This window comes from Bos taurus, chromosome 8 (assembly GCF_002263795.3).
Source record: "Bos taurus isolate L1 Dominette 01449 registration number 42190680 breed Hereford chromosome 8, ARS-UCD2.0, whole genome shotgun sequence".
NCBI classification, from domain to species: domain Eukaryota; kingdom Metazoa; phylum Chordata; class Mammalia; order Artiodactyla; family Bovidae; genus Bos; species Bos taurus.
Window position 1 is genome coordinate 97,410,370 of NC_037335.1, and position 12,399 is coordinate 97,422,768.

General features: G+C 50.0%; 1 long non-coding RNA gene across 1 annotated transcript in view; it reads left to right on the forward strand.

The window, feature by feature from the left end:
• The window catches only part of LOC132346003 (uncharacterized), a 40,600-nt gene extending 34,277 nt beyond the window's left edge, over nucleotides 1-6,323 (forward strand). The window contains exons 3-5 of the long non-coding RNA XR_009495675.1: nucleotides 1,971-2,067; nucleotides 3,091-3,187; nucleotides 4,314-6,323. This is a non-coding gene — a long non-coding RNA (uncharacterized lncRNA). The remainder of the gene's footprint in view (nucleotides 1-1,970; nucleotides 2,068-3,090; nucleotides 3,188-4,313) is intronic.
• Nucleotides 6,324-12,399: the final 6,076 nt, after the last annotated feature.

The window sequence follows — 12,399 nt, forward strand, 5'->3', positions numbered from 1 at the left end:
CGAGCTGTGCTGTCTGGTTCAGAGCGCTCTGGACCGCCCGGCAGGCAAGCAACAGTCTGCACAGCAGTGAGTGGCAGTTGGTAGGTGTAGGTAGGGAACTGGGTCCAGGGACCAGCTTCATTTTTTTGCTCTAGTACCTGCTTTCCTAAGATGGACTCTGTCTTGTCATCCTGTGCTCAGATTCTCCATCTGTAAACCAGAGTGTCACCCACACTTATTCATTTCTTTGTGCTTCATCCCTATTATTCTTAAAATGGAGATAATAATATTGAATAGTACCAACTTCCCAGTGACTGAGAAGAATGTGTGAGCCCCTAGGGAGAGTGCTCAGCATTTGGTCTGGTAAGAGTTATTATCATTTGTGTTATTGCCACTGGGTAGAAAGTTGCCAACGTGGAGGACACCTTCTAGGTGCTGGGTGCCATGCCGACTACTTCTAACTTAGCCCTCATGATGCTCTCCCTGCCATCTGCCAGCTCTCTCTCTCTTACCTGGCTGAGTTTCTCTCTTTCTGCATAATCTCTTTTCTCTAGAATTCCCCTCACAGGCTGCAAGTCACAGAGGGCTGCTCCAACCTCCCCTTTTCTTTCTCCACTCCTTCTGGGCAGAAGCATCTTTCTCTATGGATTTAGCAACTTCTAAGCCTCTTGGACGTGAGTTTGAGTGAACTCTGGGAGTTGGTAATGGACAGGGAGGCCTGGAGTGCTGCGATTCATGGGGTTGCAAAGAGTCGGACACAACTGAGTGACTGAACTGAACTGAAGCCTCTTGAGAAACCTGTATGCAGGTCAGGAAGCAACAGGTAGAACTGGACATGGAACAACAGACTGGTTCCAAATAGGAAAAGGAGTACGTCAAGGCTATATATTGTCACCCTGCTTATTTAACTTACATGCAGAGTACATCATGAGAAACGCTGGACTGGAAGAAGCACAAGCTGGAATCAAGATTGCCGGAAGAAATATCAATAACCTCAGATATGCAGATGATACCACCCTTATGGCAGAAAGTGAAGAGGAACTAAAAAGCCTCTTGATAAAAGTGAAAGAGGAGAGTGAAAAAGTTGGCTTAAAGCTCAACATTCAGAAAATGAAGATCATGGCATCTGGTCCCATCACTTCATGGGAAATAGATGGGGAAACAGTGGAAACAGTGTCAGACTTTATTTTGGGGGGCTCTAAAATCACTGCAGATGGTGACTGCAGCCATGAAATTAAAAGACGCTTACTCCTTGGAAGGAACGTTATGACCAACCTAGATAGCATATTCAAAAGCAGAGACATTACTTTGCCAACAAAGGTCCATTTAGTCAAGGCTATGGTTTTTCCAGTGGTCATGTATGGATGTGAGAGTTGGACTGTGAAGAAAGCTGAGCACCTAAGAACTGATGTTTTTGAACTGTGGTGCTGGAGAAGACTCTTGAGAGTCCCTTGAACTGCAAAGAGATCCAACCAGTCCATTCTGAAGGAGATCAGCCCTGGATATTCATTGGAAGGACTGATGCTGAAGCTGAAACTCCAGTACTTTGGCCACCTCATGCAAAGAGTTGACTCATTGGAAAAGACTCTGATGCTGGGAGGGATTGGGGGCAGGAGGAGAAGGGGACGACAGAGGATGAGATGGCTGGATGGCATCACCAACTCGATGGACATGAGTCTGAGTGAACTCTGGGAGTTGGTGATGGACAGGGAGGCCTGGTGTGCTGTGATTCATGGGGTCTCAAAGAGTCAGACATGACTGAGCAACTGAACTGAACTGAATTGACTGAAGCTTGATTTCCATTATTGATTTCTGCCCTGATGTTTATGCTGCTATATCTATATTCATGAAGAGGGCATGGCAACCCACTCCAATAGTCTTGCCTGGATAATCCGATGAACAGAGGAGCCTGGTGGGCTGCAGTCCGTAGGGTCGCACAGAGCAGAACAGCACCTGAGGCAGACCTTTTGACCTGCTCTTCCCTCTCCCAGCAGGATCAGAGCTGAAGAGAAGTGTCCCTGAATCTCAGCCAGGTTGCAGGTGGCCTGAGGGGAAACATGATTTATGGCTGGAGGCTGACCAGCCGAGGTGAGCGCCAGCTTTCTGCTCTCCATGTCACCCTGGACCAGTTGCCTCACTCGCCCATCCAACACGTTTTCATACCAAGAGCAGAGACATAACTGAAGTGACTTAGCACGCACACACATCCATATTCACTTGGATGTTGCCCAGAGACTTCTAATGCAGTAAATCCACACTGAAGTCTATTACCTCCCCCGTCCTCCCCACCTTCCCAGCCTCTCATGCTCTGTCCCTCCGGCTCTGGTCCTTGTCTTGGTTAAGGGCACCACCAGTCACCTAAGTCAGGACTCATCTTCATGATGCCCCTTTCCAACCACCCAATCCAGTAAATGGCCAAGTCCTGTTGATTTGGTTCATTCTGTACATTTCAGATTTGTCTCTTCCTCCCTGACCTCCTGCACTGGTCTGGATCCTCAGCAATTCTTCCTGTGGCAGCTATAGCCGCTCTCTTGTTTCCTGGCTTCTAGCACTGCCCCTTGGGGTTTCCTGAGACCAGGTTAGACACATGCCACTCCTCTGGCTGCAAAGTGTCTGAAGAATTACGGCCAAAATTCTGCATTTGTCATTCAATACCCAGCCCTTCTATTCCTATGATATATCTCCTCCTCATCCTTCATCTCATCCTCTACCATCAAATATGGTTTCCTGGGTTTTCTACTACATGACAACCTGAGATCTTCTGAATGGGGCTTGGGACTACCTTCTGAATGATGATGCTGGGGTAACATTCCAATCAGATTTGCTGTTTAGTAAATTCAGGGCATGGAGTAGGTGTAGATAAAGGAGTAGGGGGCCCCTCTGGGCTCTTCCCAGAATTGCAGGCACATCTCTGCTGAGCAGAGTACTGCAGAGCCGCAAACCCAGCCTCCATGGGGGAGCTCCTGTGTGGTTATCACTGGCCACTCTAGTTCAGGGAGGCATGGGACACTTTCTCAGGGTGGGGACGTTTCAGAGCATCACTGAGGGACAGGCAGGTAGCTCTGGGCACCTGAGGCAGACCTTTTGACCTGCTCTTCCCTCTCCCAGCAGGATCAGAGCTGAAGAGAAGTGTCCCTGAATCTCAGCCAGGTTGCAGGTGGCCTGAGGGGAAACATGAGGGTTTATGGCTGGAGGCTGACCAGCCGAGGTGAGCGCCAGCTTTCTGCTCTCCATGTCACCCTGGACCAGTTGCCCCACTCGCACTTCCAAGACCATTTCATACCAAGAGCAAAGGCACTGACTGGGGCCAGGTGCCTTCAGGGGCTTCCCAGGTGTTGCTAGCGGTAAAGAACCCACCCGCCAATGCAGAAGACTAAGAGATATGGGTTCAATCCCTGTTCGGAAGATCCCCTGGAGGAGGGCATGGCAACTCACTCTAGTATCCTTGCCTGGAGAATCTCCATGGACAGAGGATCCTGGTGGGCTACAGTCCACAGGGTCGAAAAGAGTCGGACACGACTGAAGTGACAGCACACGCATGCACACAGGTGCCTTCAAAGAGCCTAGCTCCAAAACAGTGACACCAACCCTAACCAGAACCCAGATGTTGTCCTAGGAGGTGGTGGTCCATGTCATCTGCTTCAGAATCTAGAACAAAATGGGGGAGGGTCTTTGAGTGCTAGAAAGCTTCTTGGCAAGTTTTTAACTTGGAAGACACACCCACAAAAGTCATATGTGTTAGTGGACCAAGGAAAGCCAGGCTTGGTAGAAAGAAGGTCCTGGGGGAAAGCAATCTGAATGTCTTTCCTGTCTCTATTGGCAATCCCTGGTTGCTCTGGCCACTGACTCAGCATTTCCTCTGGAATCCTGCTACACAAGTATTTCTGCGTGTAAACCAAGTTAAACTGGTATCGGCATAAGTTGCTGAGGGATTCCAGAGAGGGAGGGATGAACTTGGTCTGGGCTGGAGGCAGGAGATTGGAGAAGGAAAGGATATCTACATGGGGTTTCAAAGCATGAATAGGAGTTTTCTGAAGAAGAGAAGAGAGAAAAGTATTCACTGTAAAGACAATAACGGGCAAAATCACGTTTAAAAGCTAGTAAGTGGGTCCAGCCTGACTGGAGAGTAGGGAGAAAGGGGCGAGGATGAGGCCCCAGAGGTTGAAGAGCTGAAAGTTTTGGAGACTGTGAGCCTGGTTACTTCCTTACCGTGCAGAGGGGCCTGAGTGGGGTGGAGTAACTTTTTCTGCCGCAGGTTCAAGGTGACTTGAACCTTGCCCTTTTCCCTCCTGACCCTGTTTCTTTCATTTTCTATCTTCCAATCTCTCTGACAGTGACTTCAAGCAGGACTCAGCTAAGTGAACGTTCAGAAACCCTTCTGAGAAAACAAAAACCAAAACCAAATGAAACAGAAACCCAAGGATTTCACTACCCGGAGCATGGAGGGAAGGGACAGGCCCAGGCAAGAACCCAGCTCTAGAAGGGCTGGGCGGGACCTGCGGCTGACCGGAGCTGTCTGGGCTCCCCTGCACTTTGCTTTTCTTTTTGGGGGGAGGCGGCTGTGTGGGAGGAGGGAAGGAATCTCCGAGAAAATATTTGTCACGAAAAGGAAATCTTGGCTGGCCCCAGAAATCACAGATAATTAAGAGATATGATTTATCATTGGTGATGCTTCCCAGGCTCGGCCAGCGAGTGAGTAAGTGTTTTTCTGGCTGCTTGGGAAGGCTCTGCCCCACGTCAGAGGCCTGGCACTGCTCTGCGGCCGCAAGGACACCAGCAGCGCTGGGCAGAGGCTCTGGGTCTGCCAGTGACTGCTCCCCCCGTGGCCAGCCCCGCTGGGGTGGATGGACAGAACGCCAGCTTCCGAGCAGGACAGGCCCGGAGTGATTCCAGCCTTGGACAGAGCATGTGGAACACACTCAGCTTCTCTGGGCCTTGGCTTCCTCATTTGTAGGATGAACACAGAGGTTCTTGCCACCTGGGGACACTAAACAGTGTCTGCAGATGTTTTTTGGCTGGCACCAAGGAGGGAGGCAGGGCACGCCAGGCAACTGATGGGGAGAGGCCAAGGACGGGGCATGGTGCTGGCCTCGTTAATGCCCGGGACAGCCCCCCGACAGCCAAGAATGATGTGGCCCGAAGGTCGTGAGTGCCGATGCTGAGAAAGCCGAGTCAAAGTCGTTGCCCAGAGCCCAGAGTTGGCGAGAAGACGGTCACATGTCTGCACTGCCTAACCCAGAGCGGGCCGGACCCTGGTTAAACAGAAGTTTAAGAAGTGGTAAGTCAGATGGAGAAAGACGAATATCATATGATATCACTTATATGTGGAACCTTAAAAAAAAGGATACACATAAACTTATTTACAAAATAGAATCGGACTCACAGACTTGGAGATCAAACTTATGGTGGTCTCCAGTGGACCAGGATAGGGGGAGGGATATATGGGGAGTTTGGGATTGATAAGGACAGAATGTGATGTTTAGAGTAGATTACCAAGAAGGACCTACTGTACAGGGAACTCTATGATGTTTTGGAATGACCTAGCTGGGAAAAGAATTTGAAAAAGAAAAGATACATGTACATGTAAGTGAATCACTTTACTGTATGCTGGAAACTAACAAAACATTGTTGATCAACTGTGATCCAATATAAAATTAAAAAAAAAAAAACAAAAAACAAAAAACCGTGGTAACTCAAGTCATGTCACTTGGAAGGAAGGCCATGGGCCAGCAGCCTGGGGTAGTTCTGGAGGAGAGACTTGCCAACTGGGAAGAAAAGAAGGCCAACCAGTGCCTTCCCTCTCCAAAACCCCTCCCTCCCTCCCTTTCTTCCTCTTCCCTGGCTCCCTTCCTGCCTCAGTTGCGGAACACGTGGGAGGAGCCAGGACCCTGAGGTGCAGATAGTGACAGAACAAAAAGGCCCCTGTCCACACTGGGCTTTCATTCTAGTAATTTTCCCACAAGTGAAGACATCACGCTGCATCAAATGGTTAACAAGGTCTGTAAAGAAGAACAACCCCTTGATCGGAAATTTTGGATCTGTGTTCTGCAGTTCTGTGTCCTGAAAATGACTTGGAGAGGCTCCTGATCTATCTCTCTACTGCTCGGATTCCTTGGATTCCCCTAATCTTTTCAGAGAAAGCAGGTCATGGTGGCAGAAAGTGTTCAAAGTGTTAGTTGCTCAGTCCTGTCTGACTCTTTGTGACTCTCTGGACTGTAGCCTGCCAGGCTCCTCTGTCCATGGGAATTCTCCAGGCAAGAATATTGGAGTGGGTTGCCATGCCCTCCTGCAGGGGATCTTTCCAACCCAGGGATCAAACCTGGGTCTCCTGCATTGCAGGCAGATTTTTTTTTTTTCACTATCTGAGCCACCAGGGAAGCCCCATTGTGGTAGAGTTCCTTGTATTTTTCAGCTGGTCTTTTTGTAAGAAGCACTTCCCCCAAATACAACAGTAAAACAGACAAACCAACCACCAACAAAGCTCTGTCAAATGGTAACCAGTTCATATAAAGAAGAAGAAAGCATGGTCAAGGGCCTCGATGAGGGGGGGGCCGCGTGTGAACCCTAACCCTAATGGCAGGAGGTGAGGGCTGGCCTCCTTGATAAGGTGGTTTTAAGCAGAGAACTGGAGGGAGCCTGAGGGCGGGCAGGCGTCCAGCAGAGTCCGAGTCCTCCTCTGATTTGAATGCCTCTCTGGGTCTCGGGGCGGCGGACAGCCCTGCTCAGATGACCCAGCTGAAGTCGGCTGGGATGAGGGTCCCCGGCCGGCTCCTTAGGTCGGAGGAGCCACGCTGGGAGGTCAGGGAGATCAGCTCTGCCCATGGGCCCGCCCTGGGGCTGGCCATGAGAGTGTTTGCAGAAGGAAGGGTGGGGGATTTTAGCTGATTAGGGCCCATGTGCTCAGGCCCTGGCTTGAAGGGAACCTGGCTGGGTGCCCAGGGGGGTGAGCTGTTGGCTCTCAGTCTCCTTGGAGGGGGGATGGGGCCATTTGTACTCCACCCCCAGGCCCTGGCAGCCAACCCAGGGCCGCCTGCCACAGCAGAGGCAGGGCCAGCTTCCAGCTCCAGGAGGAGTGTGTCTGGACATGGACCTTTGCCATGCTGGATGGAGGAGAACATTAGGGGGAAAAAAAAAAAGACGCCACCTTTTGACTACTTTTTATACAGGTTCCCAAGGCTTTGAAAAATTCATTCTTTTTTAACAACTGTGTCTCTTCTAATGCCTATGAGAGATTTTTAGGAAGAATAACCACGGTTGTATGTTTGCAGGTGGAGGAGGTACAGAGGCTTGGAGGGAGAGAGATGGGGTGGTTACGGTTATCTGTGTCTCATCCACATTTGCTTGCATTTAGCAAGTCTTTGCGGAGTATCTCCTGCACCGCCAGGACTGATGAGATGACGGAACTATGAATGCAGAAGGGATCACAGCTGTCGGGTCCATGGTGATGGCCTGAATGCCCAGCAGAGAGCTCCCGACACAGCAGGAGCACCATGAATACTTGGGGTTTATGGGCCATCTGGGGAGAAAAGGCAAATGACAGGTGACCAGCCTTTGTGATCATCTAGGTTGGGAGTTACCATTGTAAGTGTGATGAGCGTTTGGAGAAGAGACCTGGAGAGGGGGAGATGCAGGCTTGGGCAGGTGGGAGGCATGGAGGCAAGTCCAGGAAGCACAGAAGGTGGTATTTCCTAGTGCCATTGCACACTCCTCCCAAGGCTGGATGAATGTATCATGCTATACCAAATGGTAAACAATTTCTATGAAGAAATAGAATTCCTTGATCAGAAATTTTAGCTCTGTGTTTTATTGCCCCATTTCCTGAATATGACTTGGAGAGGCTCCTGATTTGTCCCTTTCCTGCTTTGATTTCTTGGATCCTGCTCAGCCTTTCTAAAAAAACCAAGCCATTGTGGCCTGAATTTTGCAGTTGCCCTTTTGTAAGAAGGACTTTCCCCACATAAAACTGTAAAATAAGTGAAAAATGTTACATTGAATGAATATAAATTCAACTCTAAAACCTTTAGGGCAGAACTTTTCTGGTGGTCTAGTGGTTAAGAATCTGCCTGCCAAAGCAGGAGACACAGGTATGATCCCTTTCCAGGAAGATTTCACACGCCAAGGGGCAACTTAGGCCATGTACCACAGACTAAGCCCTCACCCTATAGCCCATGTTCTACAACGAGGGAAGCCAGCATAAGGGAAGCCTGCACGCTGCAGCTAGAGGAAGCCCACAGGGAGCAACAAGGCACAGTACAGCCAAAACTAAATAAAGTTATTTAAAAAAAACAAGCTTTAGGGCCAAGCTATCCCCAGATGCCAAGGAGAGGGGATGATGGGGAGCCACAGAAGGTTTTGAAGCTGCAGTGAGTGAAGATGAGAAGACTATTGCTGGCTCCGTCCAGCCATACCTTTGCTCAGAACTTTCTTCTTGCTTAGGGACCTGCCCATTTCTCAGCTGATTCATGGATCCAGCAGTGAGCGTCAGGGGTGGAATCTTAAAGGTCCACCCTCAGCAACTTCGTCTCCATTTGCTTCTTCACCACCCTTGAGGTCAGTTGCATCACATCTGCTTGAGTACCTCCAGTGATGGGTACTCTCTAACACCCACACTGTGGTTCAGAGAATGCAGAACGGTGACCTGTGGGCCATATTTTCCTTTCAGACAGGCTTTGTTTAGATTGCCAACTGTTTAGACTTTTCTAAAATTAATCCCCAACATTTAAATATGGGATTTACACCCAGGAGTAGAAATTACATCTGGCCTATCTTGAGGTGAGAAGATCTGATCATGGTGGAGTCACAATCGCAAATGCTAGATCATGAACTCTCCAGCTCTCTCCAGAATCCACCACTTCTGATGACACTCACCACACTTCTCATTTGTGTAAGCCGAGCCTCAGGTTTTCCCACCTGTAAAATGGGATCAGAGCCCATACCCCTGGAGTTGTTATGAGGGCTAAAATGCCAAGCCTAGCAGAGTATCTGGACAATGTTGTTGTTTAGTAGCTAAGTTGTGTCTGACTCTTTGCAACCCTGTGGACTGTAGCCCACCAGGGTCCTCCATCCATGGGAATTTTAATCTGGATGGTGTAGGCAGCTTAAATTTTTAGTGTTACTGCTTTATTCCTTGGATCTGGATTTCAGAAGCTTCTCCTGCATGGAGTCTTCCTGACTGAGGCTAAGATGAGAGGAATTAGTGCCTGGCACCACACTCCAGTACTCTTGCCTGGAAAATCCCATGGATAGAGGAGCCTGGTGGGCTGCAGTCCATGGGGTCGCGAAGAGTTGGACACGACTGAGCGACTTCACTTTCACTTTTCACTTTCATGCATTGGAGAAGGCAATGGCACCCCACTCCAGCATTCTTGCCTGGAGAATCCCAGGGACGGGGGAGCCTGGTGGGCTGCAGTCCATGGGGTTGCACAGAGTCGGACACGACTGAAGCGACTTAGCAGCAGCAGCAGCAGGCATTCAAATCCCATATGTGCTGACTCACTGATCACACTCACAGGGGGCCCTCTGTCTCTCTCCAGCTCACCATTGATAAAACTTCTTTTTATTCCCATTCTGGATTTTCTCCCTGAGCTGTCTTCTTGGTCAGGATGCAGGGCCTTGGATGTTAGTGGTCAGAAATCAGTCTCCCCCCTCCACTTCTGGAGCAGTGCAGGTAGCCCTCCAAGCAGAGTCTGGATACTGAAGGCTGGTCGACTTGGAGAGGCAGGGACTGCAGCGGGAAAAGAGCCCTGGAGTCAGACAGGCTTGACTGCAGCCCCTGCACCATCACTTCCTATCCCTGGAGTAAGTAAGTAAGTGTTAGTTGCTCAGTCATGTCCGACTCTTTCCCACCCCATGAACTGTAGCCCTCCAGGCTTCTCTGTATATGGGATTCTCCAAACAAGAATACTGGAGTGGATTGCCATTCCTTTCTCCAGAGGATCTTCCTGACCCAGGGATTGAACCCTGGAAACCTCCTGCATTGCAGGCAGTTTTTTTTACCGTTTGAGCTATAGGGACGTCCTGGAGCCGCAGTCAATTTATTTAGCCTGTGGGCTTCCCAGGTGGGGCTAGTGGTAAAGAACCCACCTGCCAATGCAGGAGACGTAAGAGACATAGGTTCAATCCCTGCATCGGGAAGATCCCCTGGAAGAGGAAATGTCAGCCATGCATGCATGGGCCTCAGTTCTACAAAGCGTGTACAATGGCTCAGAAGGCCTGCTTTGTTGGGTTAGGATGAGCATGAAATGAAGTAATATAGTGTCTAATCGCTCAGAAACCTGATAAGTTGCTTAATTATCTATGTAGGGAGCCCCTACCGTGTGCTTGGGGCTGCGGTGCCAGCTTCCAGCATGCAGCGGTGACTCTGAGCGGCTCTACCCTCAGGCTTCCAGAGCTGGGTCCAGCCCCCTCTCTCATCTGCCTCCCGAGGATCTGGGGCCCTTCTCTAGGGTACAGGAGGGGCTTTGGATGAAGTCTTGGCTCTGCCCAAATGGGAGAGCAGAGCAGGGAAGAAATGGTGGAGGAGGAGCCGCAGTAAGGAACGATGCTCTGGGTGCCCAGGAGCAGCAGCAGGCGGCCAAGCCTGCCAGGAGCACTTCACTGTTCTGGAGATGAAAGAGCTTCTTCCTCAGAACCCTGGATGCAGCCCAAAGCCTGCTCCACCTTCTCCGCAGGCCAGCAAGGCCGGGAAGATGGGCACGGCTTGACCCGGGGCACAGCTGTGCTTGGTGGGGCCTTCCCCTGTGCCCTCCCTGGAGCCTGGCAGGGGGCACCCGTGGCATCTGCCGGGAACCATCCTGGTGGCCGGCTCTGAGCGCTGTGGAAAGGCCCGCAGACGTTCAGGAAGTCCCTGGACAAAAACCACTGTGTTCCTGCGAATGTTTTGCATTTTTTTTTTTATGTTTCTCTTTGATAGTGAAACTGTGCGGTTGGATTTGCTTTGGCAGTTCTCTTCTTCTCAAATGGATATTTGAACCCCCTAGGAGGGGGCACTGTGAGAGCCTGGACTCAGAGTTTGGCCTGAGACCTTTGTGAGTGTTCAGCAAAAACAAGGACTGAGCTTGCATTTTGGGTAGAGACTCTACTGTCAGGCAATGGATAATATCTATAGGGTATTAACAAAGGGGCCGTGATATTCACTTTGCTGTACAGCAGAAGCTAACACAACATTGTAAAGCAACTATAGTCCAATAAAAATTAAAAAAAAAGAGGCAGTGGTAATAATAATACCATGCATTGTGTGCCTACTGTGTGCCGGCTCTGTGCCATGTTTCTACATATGTTATCCTTTTCCATGCACGCAATCACAGGGGAAATGCGATCATGCCCATTTTAGAGGTGGGAAAGCTGAGGATCCGAGTGGTTAAGATCTCAAAATAACAGGTAGCATGTCAGCTAAGTCTGACCCCTGCACCTGCCTGCTTAACCACCCCTGGAACTGTACCTGTTCAAAACATGGCCCTGCTATTTGGCGAGGAGGCTCATGATTCCTGCTGTTTTCCTTTTGGAGGTTCAAAGTAATGAAGCGATTTGCCCAAGTGGTACAAAGGAGTGTTTGGTGTGAACTGGGAGGCAATTTACTTTGTCTCTAGCCCCCTGGGGGAATGCAATGGGGAAGGCAGATTGAACTGCATTGGGATTGCCGCAGGAAGGAGGGGGGTTCTTAAGTCAATTCTTGGCCTTAAGGCTTTCAGTGGCCCTCTTTGGAGGAACCATCTAGGTCTCCACAACTCAAAGCCCTCTCTCCACTCACCTCTGGCTCACTTCATGCCACTACTTCACCACTTCATGCCAACACTCCAGCCTTCAGCAAAAACAGGTCCGTCTTTGGTGTCTCCATGGTGTGTTTAGAAGGCACATGGCAGTGACCGGCTTTCAGGCCAAGCCTGAACACGCATGTATATCTTCAGCAGAGAAGTATGTAAAGAACTCAGCTCCTCAACTGCAAAGACCAACGGAGCCACACTTAGCTCCTCACCCTGCGCCCAGCACAGAGCCTGGCAGAGAATATACAGTGTACACATTTAGGGAACCAACACATGAATGAGTGAATCAATGAGTCAGTGTGTGAGTGAAGGGATGAGTGAATGAATGAATGAGTTGAAACACCCCTCCTCTTACAATGCCGTTTCTAGCACCAAACCTGGCCAGAGTCTTTGCCATCATCAGGCTCGGGCTCTGGGAGGTGTGTGAGGGGAATAGGAGTGATCACTGAGTTCTTTCCCTTAGTTCCCCCTAGAAGGGAAATAAGGACTGTCTGCATCTTGATTGACAGTTCACAAACCACACGGCAGGACCAGCCCACCTCCCTCCACTAAGGGGAGTGGCCGTGATGTGAGGTCTGTAGACACCAGCTACAAAGTGGGTGCTGGGCAAATAGGGGGTGCTTTTCTTTCCAGTTCAGGATATTCACCTGGTATGGGA